Source organism: Natrix helvetica, assembly GCF_964273705.1.
Source record: "Natrix helvetica genome assembly, chromosome: 5".
In the NCBI taxonomy this organism is placed as follows: Eukaryota; Metazoa; Chordata; class Lepidosauria; order Squamata; family Natricidae; genus Natrix; species Natrix helvetica.
The window spans coordinates 124,625,819-124,642,109 of record NC_138551.1 but is presented as its reverse complement, the minus strand read 5'-3'; positions in this window follow the sequence as shown (position 1 = coordinate 124,642,109).

Sequence of the window (16,291 nt, the reverse complement as noted above, 5' to 3'; positions counted from 1 at the left end):
TGGGCATACACCCAACATCGAAGAAAATTAAGGCGATCCAGGACGCCCCCACACCACAAAATCAGACCGAGTTGCAGGCATTCCTCGGGCTTCTTAACTTCTACAGCGTTTTTCTAAGACAGAAAGCCACCGTTGCTGAGCCTTTACATCGACTCCTCGCAAAGAACGCGAAATGGACATGGGGGCGCCCCGAGGCAGCAGCTTTCACCGCAGTCAAGCGCCTGCTCACGACCGACTCGTTACTCGTCCAATACAGCCAAACTCTACCACTGGTATTGACCTGCGATGCATCTCCTTTCGGCGTCGGAGCAGTTCTCAGCCACAGAATGCCAAACGGAAACGAAGCACCCATAGCATTCTACTCAAGGACTTTATCATCGGCTGAAAGAAACTACAGCCAAATGGACAGGGAAGCGTTAGCCGCTGTGGCTGGAGTCAAACGTTTCCACGAGTATCTCTACGGCCGCGATTTCGAACTCATTACGGACCACAAACCACTGCTGGGTCCCTTGGCGGGAAACCGCCCCACACCGGTCTCACTCTCCCCACGCATGACCAGGTGGACTGTTTTCCTGGCTGCGTATTCCTACAAACTGATACATCGACCGGGATCCACACTAGGACACGCAGATGTGCTCAGCCGTTGCCCGCTCCCACAACTATTAACAGACCCCACCCCCGAGGTACCGGTTTTATTGATTGACTGTTTGGACTCAGGACCGGTTTCTTCTTTGGACGTTGCTAGATTCTCTACTAAGGACAATGTAATTAGACAAGTACAAACTTGGGTATGGAGGGGGTGGCCAAAGGGAAATGTGGAACCCGAATTCAAACTGTTCTGGTCGAAACGCGATGAACTGTCGGTCTTACAAGGTTGTTTATTGTGGGGGGATCGAGTTGTTGTTCCATATGCATTGCGGAGAAATGTTTTAGAAGCATTACATGTTGGGCATCCGGGGATCGTAAGGATGAAAGCGTTAGCTAGGAGTTACGTTTGGTGGCCAAACATGGACAAAGAGATAGAAGAATGGGTGGCCACTTGTGATCCGTGCCAAGAGTCTAGACCAGCACCCCCTGAAGCGCCCGCCACAGAATGGGACAAACCAAAAGCACCCTGGTCGCGAATACACATTGATTTCGCAGGACCAGTCCAGGGACAAACGTTTCTAATAGTTGTGGATGCATACTCCAAATGGTTGGAAGTAGTCCTAATGACTTCAATCACGGCAGAGGCAGTCATTAAGGTACTACGGCGACTTTTCGCCACTCATGGCCTGCCCGACCTCCTGGTCTCCGATAACGGGCCCCAGTTCACGGCCATGCAATTCGAAACATATCTAGCTAGTCAGGGAATTCGGCATGCCCTTGTCGCGCCATTCCATCCGGCCTCGAACGGACAGGCGGAGAGAATGGTGCGATCTGCAAAAGAGGCCCTCGCTAGGATGGGCCCAGGTGATTGGCAAACACGTATTGATCATTACCTTCTAATCCAGCATATTACCCCCAGCGCCACGACGGGTAGGAGCCCCGCTGAACTCCTCATGGGCCGCCGTCTACGGTCTCACCTGGACCGACTTCACCCAAATTACTCTGCCACATCGCCCCCAGACTCTACAAGCAAAATTCGGAGTTTTAGCATAGGGGATTCAGTATACGCCCACAACTATGCAGGGGGAACACTGTGGATGCCGGCAAGGGTAATCGGTATCACGGGTCCACGATCATACTTGCTGGAACTAGAAGACGGTAGAAATTGGAAAAGGCACATAGACGAACTCCGGGGTCGCCTGGCGCACTCAAACCTGCGATCCGCTAACGAGGAATATATACCGTCGGAAAGTCAGCAACCCGAGAGCCCAAACACAGAGGATTACAGCACCCTGGAGCCCAGAGTGGAACCGGAGATCAACGACGGATCAGGGCAGTATCCGAGCGAGGAAAACTTTCCAACCCCCAACTGCGAAACGGAACAAGCAGAACAAGCCGATCTCACACCCACTCCAACTCAACCCGAACTCCGACGGTCCACCCGTGTAAGACAGAAACCGACATACTTAAAGGACTTTGTCACTAACAGGAACACTCCGTCTAAGAAGGGAGGGGTGTTAGATATTAGCATATATCGCTGTAAGTCTCCACTCTGGTCCGCAGCTAGGGCGGGAACTTGGGATCGTTCTGATTGGTCGAGAGGCGTACCCGATCCCTATAAAAGGGGAATCCTCAGACCACACACTAAGCTGGATCACTATTACTACAAATAAAGAGCTGTTAAGTCACTACTTGTCCGGAGTCTGTTCTCTCGTTTCCCGAATCTAACACTTATGCTGTGTGTCGTCTGGGTACAAACATCTCTGTGCAACATTGTTCCTCGTTTGACACATCTTTCACATTCATATTAACATTAACATCCCTAAGCTTAGTATTATAATATTTTGAACATTTAAACATTATAAAACTCTCCATTTTCCTTAATATCTTCTAGTGATGAAACCATATTAACATTAAACATCATTATTCTCATCATACACTTACTAACGGTTTTCATCTTCTTTATGTCTCTAAATATATTTTCTACTTGTTTTTTAGCCTTCTTCATTTCCAAACTCCTTTTTTATTCTCCAACCATTGGTAAAATATTTCCCAAATCATGTAATATCCAGTTTGCTCTTTCTCCTTCATTGCTAATGTTAATCTGTTCATTTCTGCACATTCAGATATTTTCCTTATCACCTTCTCATCAGCAGGAATCTCTACACTTTTCCAATGTTATGCAAATACAATTCTAGCTGCGGTTAATGCATGAAGGATTAAAAATACTTTCTCTTTATTATCAACAGGGGAGCTTTCTGTGGGTCTCTTTGGGGAGTTTAAGCAAACACCTGTAGACTCTTGGTGTGTGTGTGTGTGTGTGTGTGTGTGTGTGTGTGTGTGTATGAGGGCAGCATAGTTTGCTCCCACCTCTACATTCCCCTCCCCCCAGCACTGCTTGCCCTGTGGGAGGATGGAACAACTTCTAGTGGTCAACGTGCAGTTAGCCCAGCCAATGGCCCAGCTCTCCTCCCAGTTGTAGCCCTCCTCCATACCGAACGGATCCCTCTTCCCAATTTCTCCCCTTCTCTCTCTGCCACGAATCCTCCTCCTTCAGGTGAAGCCACAAAGGACTCTTCCCGGAGACCGATGACGCTCATGCAGGAAGAAATCCCATTGGTGCTGCCGCTGGTTCTGGCCCCTCCCACCTCCAAAGTCCAAGATCAAATCTTCCTTCATCCAATTCAGAACCGCTGATTCACACATTTCAGTTCAGAGATGAAGGTTTCTGTCATAGGAAGAGGCGCTGTGCTAGATGAGAAGAGGGGAGGTGGGGAAGACTTGGGGGTCACAGAAACCCCCCAATCTGAAAGCAAGCTACGGAAAGCCCTCAGGTAGACCAGGAAGAGGCGGAGAGGATCCTCAGGGATCTAATCCTGCTGGATCCACTCCCCAGCTTCCACCCACCCACCACTTCCCAGGGGAATCCTCCGCTGGGCTCTCTCGGGAAAGGCGCCACTTCGCTTCACGGAAGATAAATGCCATTTCCTTTCTACAAACATGCGTCTCTCCTGCTCAGAATGTCTGGACGAAGCAGCCCCTACCGATTTCCCACCCCTCAACCCCGATTGTGCCCGGAGACTGATGACGCTACAGAACGGAGAATTCATATTGGTCCGCTGGGGCTTCACCAGATCCTGGGAAAACATGATTCGCTGGTTGTAGCCTGCATTTCTCTGCACATCCCGCATTTCTCAGGCATTGTGTCGTCTGAAGCCAGTTCTCAGCTCGGCAATATATGCTTGTATATCCCCGGCCTGATGCTCCCAGCCCCAGATGAGGAATCTGGAAGGGGTGTGGAGTGTTTGTCTCAGATTTCGGCGGTGGGAGGGCCGGGCCAGAACTAGCGGCAGCACCAATGAGAATTCTCTCTGCTTGAGCGTCATTGGTCTCCAGGCAGAGTCCTTTGGGGCTTCAGCTGAAAGAGGAAAGCCAGTTCTGCGGAGAGAGAGAGGCGGAGAAAGTGGGAGGGGGGATCTTGGCCTGAAGAACCTAGTGGGGCTTCTTCTCTGCTTGGAACGCTCTCCTGCACTGGGAGACTCTGCCTGGAGATTGATGATGCTGCAGAATGGAGAATTCCCATTGCCACTCCTCCTTTCTGGACCCTCCCAATCCCGAAGTTTGAGGAAGCCCCATTCTGGGCTCTGCAGAGTTTCTGGGATTGCGATTCCTTCGCTTTGCATAGAGAGAGACACACCGGGGAACTGGACTGCCTGAGCCAAAGAGGTCCATGGGATCTTGAGACAGGTCATTTTCTCGTGGGGGGGGACACACACTCAGGAGGGGATTGGGAGGCAGGCAGAGGCAATTCAGCCGGTTCTCATAACTGCTCATACAATTAACAACCCACTTTAGGGAACCCGTGGGAACTGTCTGAATTCCACCCCTATCTGGTTCCATGTTGGGCCAAGTGATACGTCCCTCCCCGCTGCTTGTGGGCAGACCAGAGGCATCTGGGGGGTCAGCGTGGATTTTAGACTGACCTCGTCTGATCCATCAAACCTTTTCTACCTGCTTAAAATGGAATTTGCAAAGTGACCCGAGTGGCAACCAGAAGCCATTCTGAAACCTCAGGCTGACTCCTGATCCACCCACAATCTCTGTGGTTGGAAGGCAGAAGATGGGTGCCTCTTGCTAGAAACTTGGATGTGCCCCCCCCCCTCCATCCCCATTACTCCCCCTCCCCTTCTTGACCTGAATGAATAGGCCGCATTGAACGCAGGGAAAGGCTTTATGGACAAATGAAAGAGTGGGAAATTAAAGGGCCGGAATAGTGTTAGTTGTTGCTATTTTCATTCTCTGGATGAGGAAGGAAAAAAGTGGGGATTTCTAAAAGGTAGATACGGAAATAATAATAAACCCAAAGTGAAACCTCAGACAGTTGTTCCGGTCGATGCTTTCTGTGAAAGGGGTTTTATCAGGAAAGGAGGACATAATAGTGATGGAGAGCAGGTCAATCCCTGCATTCCAGGTCATTCTGCCATTCCAAGGCTTCCCATGGAGATGATCCAACAACACGGTTAGAGCAGGGCTCCTACAGCTCTCCTCTTACCTTAGGATCTCACTCTCTCTCTCACATACACAAACTTTTAGTTTCTGTCAGTGGTAACAAGTGCCTCAATTATTTTTCATAAGGTGTCTGGTTCATTGGTAGTTGCTGACTATTACATTCTCTTGAGTGACTTTCGCAGAGTTCTCTTTAGCAAGATTTATTGGGTTGAATAGGGAGATACAAGAAGTGCAGCCATTCAATCATTTCCCATTCTGAAACAAGTAGATTTGATTTTCTTTGGCTCCTGCCTACTATCTATATGGAAAGAATATCTCCTTTCAAATAAAAGAAACATTAACAATTCTTCCAATATCATAATGGTGTTATAGCTCCTGTTTTTACATTTATTTACCTTCAAATAAAAGCCAAAGGGGCGACTTGGAGCCAATCACCGGGGGACTTGGAGCCAATCACCGGGGGAATCCTCCCTTAGGCATGAAAACTTCCTGGGGGACTTTGGGCCAATCACCAGGAGACTCAGTCCCAGTCCCACCTTAGTTCTTATTGAATGGGGCTGTGAAAGTTGGAAATATTTTCTCAGATTAATTTGGGATACCAGAATTGGGGATTCCTAGAGTGTGAGATGTCCGAGTGTCCAATATTGTGGTGTGTGATGGAAGAAAGTGAAATTGTGCAAAAATGTCTGTTCCATGTTGAGCAAAGCCATAGGTCTCTGCCTTCTTCTGCTTGTGGGAGAACCAGAGGCCTCTGTGTGGTCCCTGTGAATCTTAGACTGACCTTCTTCTGGTCCATCAGATCTTTTCTTACCTCCTTAAAATGAAATTGCAAAGGGATCCTATTCCTAATTAGGAGCCATTCATAGACCTAAACATTGATTACCAACTGATCAGCAATCTGTGTGATGGGGAGCAGAAGAGCTCCCATGGGTGCCTCGTCCTAGAAACCTCAAAGTCCCCCACCCCCTAATTCTCCCCCTTCTTGGACCTGGATGGATATTATGCAGCATTGAAGGTTTGTGACCTGGTCAATAATGCGGTTGCCTTTAGACAGGATCCCTCCAACCTCCTTCTGGGGAGAGTCTCAAGGTCCCCTTTCTCTGGGCATCTTCCCCAGCCCTTCACAAACAGGACAAGCTTGGAAGGGGAGCAGAGAAAATGCTTTAGGTAGAAATTGTAGAGTGGAAATTAAAGAGTGTGAAAACCGCTATTTTAATTCTCTGGTTGATCAAAGCAAAAAAATACAGTGGAAATTTTACACATTTTTTAATTTACTTTGTTTTTATTATTTTGGTCTGAAGTTCCTACCAAAATAAAAACAATCCCAAACTGAAATCCCGGACAGCTGTTCTACTGAACACTTTCTGCAAAGGAGGTTTCATCAGGAAATCAAGAAAGAATTATATATTCAATTTCCCTCCCCAGCTGACAGCCAGTCAAACATGGCATTTCACATCATTCTGGCATTCTCAGGGAGAGGATCAGGCAACCATGCTGGTTCTTGGTTCCCACAGCTTCCTCCTGGACTCTTTTCCTGCTCTCTCTCTCTCTCTCTCCCCCTCCCTCCCTCCCTCCCTCCCTCCCTCCCTCCCTCTCTCTCTCTCTCTCTCTCTCTCACACACACACACACACACGCACACACACACACACACACACACACTTTTAGCTGTAGGAACAAGTGCCTGAATTATTTTTAAAGGTGTCAAATTCAGTAGCTGTTCCTGAACAGCAAATTCCTCTGAATGACTTTCAGCAAGGTTTATTAAGTTGAAAGGGAAGGGAGCTAGAACAATTCAATGATTTTCTATTTTGAAACATATAAACATTTTCTTTGACTCCTGCATAATATCTAAATGGAAAGCATATCTCCTTTCACATAAAATAAACTTTAACAATTCTTCCAATATCATAATGGTATTATATCTCATGCTTTTTCATTTGTTCTGGCTGTGAGATGCTCCTTTGTGTTCAGCTCTGGCCTCAGAAGGATAATGTAGCACTTGGGGATAAAGATGCAGACCAGCAGACCAGCACTGGAGGCCAGGATGGAGAAGACTTGAACAGCCACCATGTATTTCCCTTTGGTGCTCAGGTAGGTGGGCACAAAAGTCACCCAGACGCTGCAGAAGACCAGCATGCTGAAGGTAATCAGCTTGGCTTCGTTGAAGGCCCCAGGCAGATTCCTGGCCAGGAAAGCCACCGTGAAGCAGATGGCAGCCAGGAAGCCCATGTAGCTGAGGGTGATGTAGAACATGACAACGGCCCCTTCGTTGCATTGCAGGATGATCTCTCCAAGCTGGGAGTGCAGGTCAGAGTCAGGGAAGGGGGGAGAAGGTCCCAGCCAGATGGAGCAGATGATAATTTGGACAGCAGAAGAAGAAAGGATGATGGAGTTGGCCAAGCTCTTCCCCAACCATCTCTTCACTCGGTTTCCAGGTTTTGTGGCCAAGAAAGCCAGCACCACCGTGATGGTTTTGGCCAAGAGAGAAGAAATGGCTACTGAGAAGATGATGCTGAAGACCGTTTGTCGGAGAAGGCAGGTGGCTTTCCTTGGTTGACCAATGAAGAGAGAAGGAGACAAGAAGCAAAGCAGGAGGGAGACCAGGAGGATGTAGGAGAGGTCCCGATTATTGGCTTTGACAATGGGAGTCTCTCCATATTTAATGAAGATGATTAAAACAAGGCCTGTAGTTAGGAACAAGAGTAGGGCAAAAGAGACCAGGATGATGCCCAGAAGTTCTTCATAAGACAGGAAGGTTATAATTTTGGGGATACATTGGACTCTGTCCTCATTTGGATATTTATCATCTGGACATTTGGTGCATTTTTTGGTATCTGAAAAAGCAAAAAAGTGATATTTATTTAATATTCTGTCCTTTTATCTTACAGAAATACTTTCTTTGGATAACAGCTGATACCAATGGCATTTTCCACGAAGTATTTCTTAACAATTTTATTAAACAATCACTTCTTTGAAATGGTATAGGGCCATGGCGGCAAACCTTTGGCACTCGTGTCACAGGTGGTACATGGAGCCCTCTCTGTGGGCATGCGAACCGTCACTCAGCTCAGCCCCACTGTGCATGTGCATGCACCTCCTGCCAGCCAGCTGATTTTTGGGTCTCTGCCGTGCATATGGGAGATGCATATGCATGCATGCAGGAGGGCAGTGCCCCCCATTCCCTGTTTTTGATTCCAGGAGGCTTCAGGGAGGTCTGCTAGGCCCCAAATGGGCCACTGGGGGTGCTGAGCCCCCCACCCCCTGTTTTGGTGCTAACAGGCCTCCCTAAAACCTCCTGGGACCAAAAACAGGGCCCGGGGGTGCACACATGCCTGGTGGAGTGGAGGGGGGTGTCACATGAACATATGTGGGGGGGACAGGGCACGCAGGGGGCATTGCATTATGTACATCGGCACATCCATGCGCTCTCTCTCTTTCTCTCTCTTGCGCATGGGCTTTCGGCACCTGAGGAAAAAAAGGTTAGCCATCACTGCTTGAGCACGGGGTAGGACTAAAGATCTCTCAGGTTCCTTCCAGCTCTGTTCCGACTGATTGATCTACATGACTGGCAGACTATTTGTACAATGAGTTCCCTCCATAACTATCCATAGCACCACATTATGGACCAGTGACACCTTCTCGGTGATCCTTAAGGGGAGGATCCAATATACAGTGAATTGCAAGGTCTTTCAGAAGGTGGACCTAAAACAATTCATCAAGTTTCAAAGAACTCAGGTGTTTCTGGAAAGGTGAATTTAGCAGCACATATCCAGACTAGAAAGCAGGAGAGATATTTCCTCTGCTGTTAGTAAAGCTTGCCCAGTCGGCCACCCCCTCCTCCCATCTCTTCCCAGCCCCTCCTTCAAAGTCTTTTTGGTTTACTTCCTTTTAGATAAGAAATTGTGCATGTTAAAAATTAAAAAAAGATGAGCTTGTGTCTTTTAACTTGCACTTTCATGAAAATGTTCTGGATGGATCCAGTTCCACAAAGTCTCCCATTTTCCTCAGTGTGACCCACCTTCCTGAGTGGAGAAGGTCCCCTCCGGACAAGGAATGCAGTCATAGCAGCAAACTGGCTCTCCTTCTCGAGCCCTCTTGACAAATCCAGGATGACAATTTTCCGCACAGTTGGACTGAGGCAGGGACTGAGCAGAAAAACAAGGAATGCCAAAGAAAATGTGTTAGTAGTCAACATTCATGGAAAATAGAGATAGACACTGACATTAGCCAAATAGCCTCTGGTCTTCATGTAAGTAAATATGAAATATTTGACTTCTTCTAAGAAGATGCAGGAGGTATAACTAACTACTGGCAGATTCTTCATTTAGTTCCTCCCTTTTGCTTTTGCATTTAACATTACAATAAAGGAATTTTCTACTTAATAAAGTCAGCAGAGATGGAATTGAAAAAAGATTTACATATGATGATATATTCATATTAAAACTGAGAATAAAATTCATTGTAAAAGATTTAGAAAATTTCTATTCCATTAGATTTTTCAATAAAGAATAAAACTGTGATGAAGAAAGAAACCTCTGACCATTAAGATCTTGAAAGATTTCCATAAAACATGGCAAAGCCCCTCCACTTACTGTAGGTCCCGTCTGTTGAAGAACTACAATCAGATAACACCAACTGGCATGGAAGGCCAACCACCCTGGAGACTACAGGCTTTGCCCACTTGAAATGGGACCTCAGGCTTTGGAAAACAGAGAAAAGACACCAAAAATTATCTCACCTTATTGAACAACTTTAGCCATGAAAGAGCATCTTGTCTGATAGAAAGTCTCTCTTTTTGAAAATACGCCAGAGTCTTTTCCACAACATCCTTCTTGGGGAGAACCAAGAAGACCCGAATGCCCAGATCTGCTGTTATCTCTCCATTTTGGTCCAAGTACAATTTAAAGTGAGAAATATTCCAAAATTCATTCTTCTCCAGAAAGGGGTGAAACTAGAATGGGAACATCCAGGAATTTGAAAAGCAGAAAACTCTGTTTCTTCTCTCTGTTCCCACATTGAATCTTTCTTCTACAATTGTCTAATCTCCAAATATGGTTAAATAGGATAAAAATACTGCCATAATCTTCATAAGTGAAGGAGAAAGTTTGAGAAAAATTTGTCAATCATTTAGTGACAAAATATAAAGAAAATATAATTGACACAATTGGTCAATTATAGGGAACATTCTAGATCAAATGGCAAATAAAATGAACAGAGAAAAAAAGATGACCCATAAACTCTTTGAAAACAACAGGTTTCCCAGAAAGCATGGGTTGATCAAGATGAAAGTTGTCAAGCTAATCTTCTCCCTGGTCATCCTGATGGAAAACATCTCTAAATGTGCTAATTCTACTTGATTGTAATACGACATTAAAAAATTTTTTTTGCAGATCTGAAAGAACAAATCTCCCACCAGCTCTTTTCTCAGTCTGAAAAGTTAGTTTCTTTCTCTCCCATTATGCAGCTGCAGGATTTTCCCCTCTTATCTTATCCTTCCCTTCCCCTCATCCCAAAAATAATTCTCACACATCATTACACTTCCTAAATAGATTATGGGAACTCTGGTGATAGAACTGGATTTCAGTAAAGGACTCAGAAATAATTTTGCGATAAGATTAGAAACCTGAGGGGTGGATTGTATGATAACTAAGTGGATAAAAACTGTCTTCAAAATGATACTCAAATAATTTTTAACCCTTTTAAATCTTTCTTATGAAACCTAAATGTGATGGATACAAATTTGCCTTTGGTCGTCAATTATTCTATGTTGTCATTAATACGGTAATTAATAGGATCTTAGAGTAAGCTAATTTGATGTGATTTAAAGAATATAAAGTCTTTCAACTTAGAAGCCTTATTTGAAACTTCATTTTAAAAGTTTGATAAAATAACGATGGTTTTAAATCAACTTAAAGGCAATAATCAGAAGCAAGCAACAATTGTTGAATAGGATGGATTGTATGGATGGACTGGAACTTAACTTGCTGCTGGCATCCCTGAAGGAGGAGTCTGGTTTGAAGGCAGGCTGCTTGGAGATGGCTGGAGAGGCCATGGACCCTGAAGACTCAAAGTGGACCGAACGGATGACTGATGAAATGGATTCTTTCAAGAACATTGAGGGAGATTGGGGAATGAACTTGTCATATTTAACTGGGAAGCAAGTCTTAAGAGTTGTGTTTGCATTTACAGGACATCCTATAACTTTGGGGAATGGAAAGCAGTTGTTGGGAAAGATTCTAATTAAAATTTTAAGGAAATGTATTTTTATTATAACAATCAAAGATGTTTAACCCTGGACAGATTATGGATGGATCAGAGGTAATGATTGTGTTGGTCTGTGGTAGAAATTTTCTGTGAGTTAAATACAATAGCAGATAACAGACAATTTTGAACTTTTGAAATTTAACTGTATTGTTGGATTGCCTGTTAACTATGTTTTTTATATACAGCAGATAGATGACAAGTCCAGTAGATATATAGTTTATAATTGTGGGCCTATTTTGCAAGTGGGAGAAACTATTATTGCTGCATTGTATTCAATTGGGGAGACAATATGCATGTCTTTCTCTGTTTTTAATGTTTTATCTAGTTTTCTTTTGTCTTTGTAATAGTTTTATTTTCCAAAACTTGTATTTTACCTTTTTGAATAAAATAAAATTTTATAAGATGAATATCAAGTTTCGAGAAACAATATTTATGATTAGCACACAGAGAAGGGTTCATAAGTAAAAAGCAGCAGAAAAGTATCTGATTTTTATCTACTAGGACTTGACTAACAATAGAGTGTCATATAAGAATATTAATGATGGACTGGAAGAAATATGAAGGATAGCAAATTTGATATGTATGTTTGTGAAAATGATCTCAAAATCGTAGTTAACTGGAAACAGAATCTGAGTCAGCCGGGAGATGTCCATGGAAAGAAGGCAAATGCAGCCATAAGAATCTCAGGAAGTGAATGTTCTGGTTTGGGGAGACCCCAACTCAAGGACCAGGTCCCCTTGCAGGCATCACACGTGGAGGAGAATTTGCACACAATCTACATGAACTTCAGGGAAGGACAATGAAGCCAAGGAAGAGGTCAAAGGAACTACTCTTAGCCTTGAGGAAAGACAACAAGGAGAAGAGCTGAAGATCAAGAGGAGTCTGGGAGCCCCCTTTCCAATTGAAACAATCTTTCAGTTGGGGAAGGGAGGATACAGCCAGTGGTGGGATTCAGACGATCTGGCCCGGTTTGGGTGAACCAATAGTAAAAATTCTGCCTGGCCATGCCCTGCCCCACCGCTACTTGCCTCGCACGCCTTGGCTTGGGCCTTAGAGTCATAGCTGCAGCTGCTCTTTGGCTCCCTTGGATTGACCATGTGGCACGCCGCCCAGCCTGTTTGCCTGTGTTTGCCGTGACCTCCTGCTCATCTTGGTCTGCTCCCGAATGCCCACTTCTGGCTGCTCCCGACCACTCCAGCATTCTTCACCTTTTCCCTCTTTCCTTTCTTTCTCTTTTCCTTTCTCCTTCCCTTCCCATTCCCTCTGTTTTTCATCCTTTCCTTCTTTCCCATTTCCTTTCTCTCCCTCCCCTCCCCTCCCCTTCCCTTCCCTTCCTTCCTTCTTTCCTTCCTTCCTTCCTTCCATCCTTCCTTCCCTCCCTCCCTCCCTCCTTCCTTCCTTCCTTCCTTCCTGGGGGTCTGAGGGAGAGTCAGGGGCCCCTTTTCCTCCTTGACCCCCTCCCCAATATCTGCTCTGATGGAAATTATGGCTAAAAGACCTTTGGAATCTGGGGCTACCCCCTCCCCCTCCCCATTGCAGAAACTCCTCTTGCTGCAGAATTGGGATCTTTCAGATCTTCTTCTCCTGCCCCTTCCTCCTCCCCCCTGCACAGTCTCAGTTGCTGCTTGGAGCGGGGGAGATTTCTGGTTTTGCAGGACTGAGAGGAAAAGGGGAAGGGTGAACAGCCCTCCAAGGCTGCCCACCCATTTGCGTTTCTGCAGCCAAATCCTACCCCCAAACAGAGGAACCCTCCCCCACCCGAATACTGCAGGGAAGAACAGGCTGGGCCCATAACTGGGCAGCGGGTTGGGGAAGAGGCTCCAGCAGCTCCACAGTGACCAGACGGAGGGAGGAAAGTTCAGCCAGGTCCAACCGGTGGGGGGGGGGATTGACCAGCTCAGCCAACAGATTTCAATTGTCCCTCTTGGCTCACCCGAACCACTCCAATTTCCCCCCTGGCAAGAGGCGCCTCCGGCTAAAAGTCCCTCAGTGGACACCCCACGCACACGCCCCCCAACGTGGAGTTCAGAATGACGCTTCTCCCAAAGAAGTTCTGGGGAACCGAACCGCCCACCCCCCTGCTGCCCCTTCCAGAGCCCAGAAAACTCCCAGGCAAAGCAGCGCCGCCTTGCTCTCAGGAGAGGGGGAGAGAATGGATGGGAGGAAAGAAAAACTTAGGGAGGAGGGAGGGAGATTCAGAGGAAATGGGGAGAGGTCCTCGCCCCGTTTCCGCCTCCTCCCAGGTGGCCCACAAGGTTGAAAAGCTTCTGATTCCTCACTCTCACTCTCTTTTTCTTTTTTCTTCCCCCCCTCTCTCGCTCTTATTCTCTCTTACACACTCTCTCTCTCTCTCTCTCTCTCACACATACACACACACACACACACACACACTTATCCCTGCAAGTCCCCCTTCTCTGCCTGCTCCAGAGAGAGAAGATTGCCTGCGCAGAAGAGGCACCGATCGAAGCGTGTCCCAGTAAGTTAATCAGCCGGGCTTTCCTGGGATGCGAGCGATGCTGCCGGGCGCTTGGAAAGGACTTCGGCCACCGGCCCACAAGTAAAATCAAACAATGAGGCAAGGCGCAGAGCTGGTTGGAAGAGTGTGTGCTTATGTGTGTGTGTAAAATGGGCGGTTTCATCCAAAGTTTTTGTTTCAGGTGGATCTCCTAGCTTTGGAAGGAGGAAAGGAAGGGGTAGAAAGAGAGAGAAAGAGAGAGATAAAAGAAAAGGAAAAAGAAAGAAAAGGAAAAGAAAGGAAAGGAGAGAGAGAAAGAAAGAAAGAAAGAGGGAGTTATGGAAGGAAGGGAAAGAAAGAAAGAGAGGGAGGGAGGAGGAAGTGAATGAGATCTAGTTGGATGGATCGGTCAATAGATACATGGAGGGAGGGAGGGGAAATGAGAGGAAGGAAGGACACAAACCATGGCTTCAGAAGACTCTTTCAAACAGCACAACAATGTTTGAAAGGGCTGGAAAGGATCTTGGAGGTCATTTTCTAGTCCAAGCCCTGCTCTAGTAGGGTCAGAAGGGACCTTGTAAGCCATCTAGTCCAACCCCGTGCTCCAGCTGGAGACCTTATATCCTCTGGATTATTTTGGTGCCTCTAACAGAGAGGAAAATTGCCAGAAAAGGGAAGGAGTTTACTAGGACAAGGCTGCCATGCAGAGGAAGGCAGAGACAGTCCTTGACTTATGACAATTGAGCCCAACATTTTGGTTGCTAAGCAAGAGCGTTGTTAAGTGAGCTTTGCCACATTTTACTCAATCCATGACATCTTCTGGCTCTAACAGTCATGTGCAGGATAGGGAAGAACATAAGGCCTGTGTAATGTTCAAATGTGCAGAAGTGATAGTTAAATGTGTGGCAGAAAGTGGACTCTGGATGTGTTTTTCGAAACACAATAAGTGAGGTTGAATGTGTATAGTTTTAGAAGAGCTCTGTGTGTGTGTATGTGTGTGTGTACATACACATACAGTGTATAAAGTAGATAATGTATCTTTTTGTGTGCCTATACACACAGTATACCTTGTAATATGCATGTGCACATATGGCATATATACATAGGATTAAATTGTGTATTTTGGATGTTCATTAGTAGTAAATAAATAGACAGGGAGATTGTATCTTGTTGATGCCAGGAGAGGCCAGGCAAGGTACCCCTTGTCATGAGTGATGTCAAGTTGGCTACACCCATCCAATCACATCACCACCAAGCCACGCCTACCCAGTTACATGACCACCAAGCCACGCCCACCCAATCACATGACAACCAAGCCACACCCACCCAGTCACAAGACCACCAAGCCATGCCCATAGAACCAGGAGTAAAAAGATTTGAATCCCACCACCGGATACAACCCTCTTCCAATAACTGACTCCTGTTACACACGAGTGTTAAGATCTGCTCTCTATTATTCCAGACTGTCAGACGTGGAAAAATGAATTCAGTTACAAGAGAGGAGATTTTAACTGAATGAGAGAAAAAAAATATCATAAAAGGATGAGCTGTTTTAGAGCTGAGCCAGTAAAGCAGAGAAGTTCAGACTCCTCTTCATGGATCATCTGAGAGCAAAGACTGAGCAGCCATCAGTTAGAGAAGCTTGAACTGGGATTCCTTCAGAGAGGAGGGGTTGGTCTAGATGGTCTCAGGGTCTCCTCCTAATTTATAAAGGTTGTCATGCCACAACATGTACCGTACATTTCGGAGTATAAGATGCACCGGAGTATAAGACACACCAAGGTTTTGAAGAGGCAATTTTTTTTAAAAAAAGTAGGTAGGTAGGTAGAGGGAGAGAAAGAGGGAGAAATACAGTAGGTAGGGAGGGAGAGAGAGAGAGTAGTTAGGTAGGTAGGTAGGTAGGTAGGTAGGTAGATAAAGGAATAAAGAGAGAGAGAAATGGAGAGAGATATAGAGATAGAGAAATACATTAGGTAGGTGTTCTGACCCCCCTTCTTCCCTTGCCCACACAGAACACGTTCCGGAACAATACTACTTTAACAGGATTTATTGCACAGACAGACAGACAGATCCTTGGCAGTAAACCTCCACGACAAGGCTCACAGACATGAGACACGATAGCAGCTATCCAGCATGCTACGTTTCCAAGACCGAACTTCTTAAATAATTCCTTTGTTGACTTCTGCAAAGGGCGTTTGCTCAGTCAATCCTTTTATAGCCTGAAGGGGAGTCTACTTATCAGCAGCTGAGAGCCCTTACCGCCGATAACTGCGCCCTTGCTCCCTGCTTCTGTGGGCGCGGCGGTAACGAGCATCCAAGAACTCCCTGCTGATCTCTGATTCACTGTCCCGTGACTCCTCCCCACTGCTCCAAGGCATGGCATCAGGAGCCCCCTTCCTTTGGCTCTCATCGTTGCTCCATGCCTCAGGCGCCTCCTGGTGGCCGACCAGACTCTCCGATCCCTGCTCAGAGTG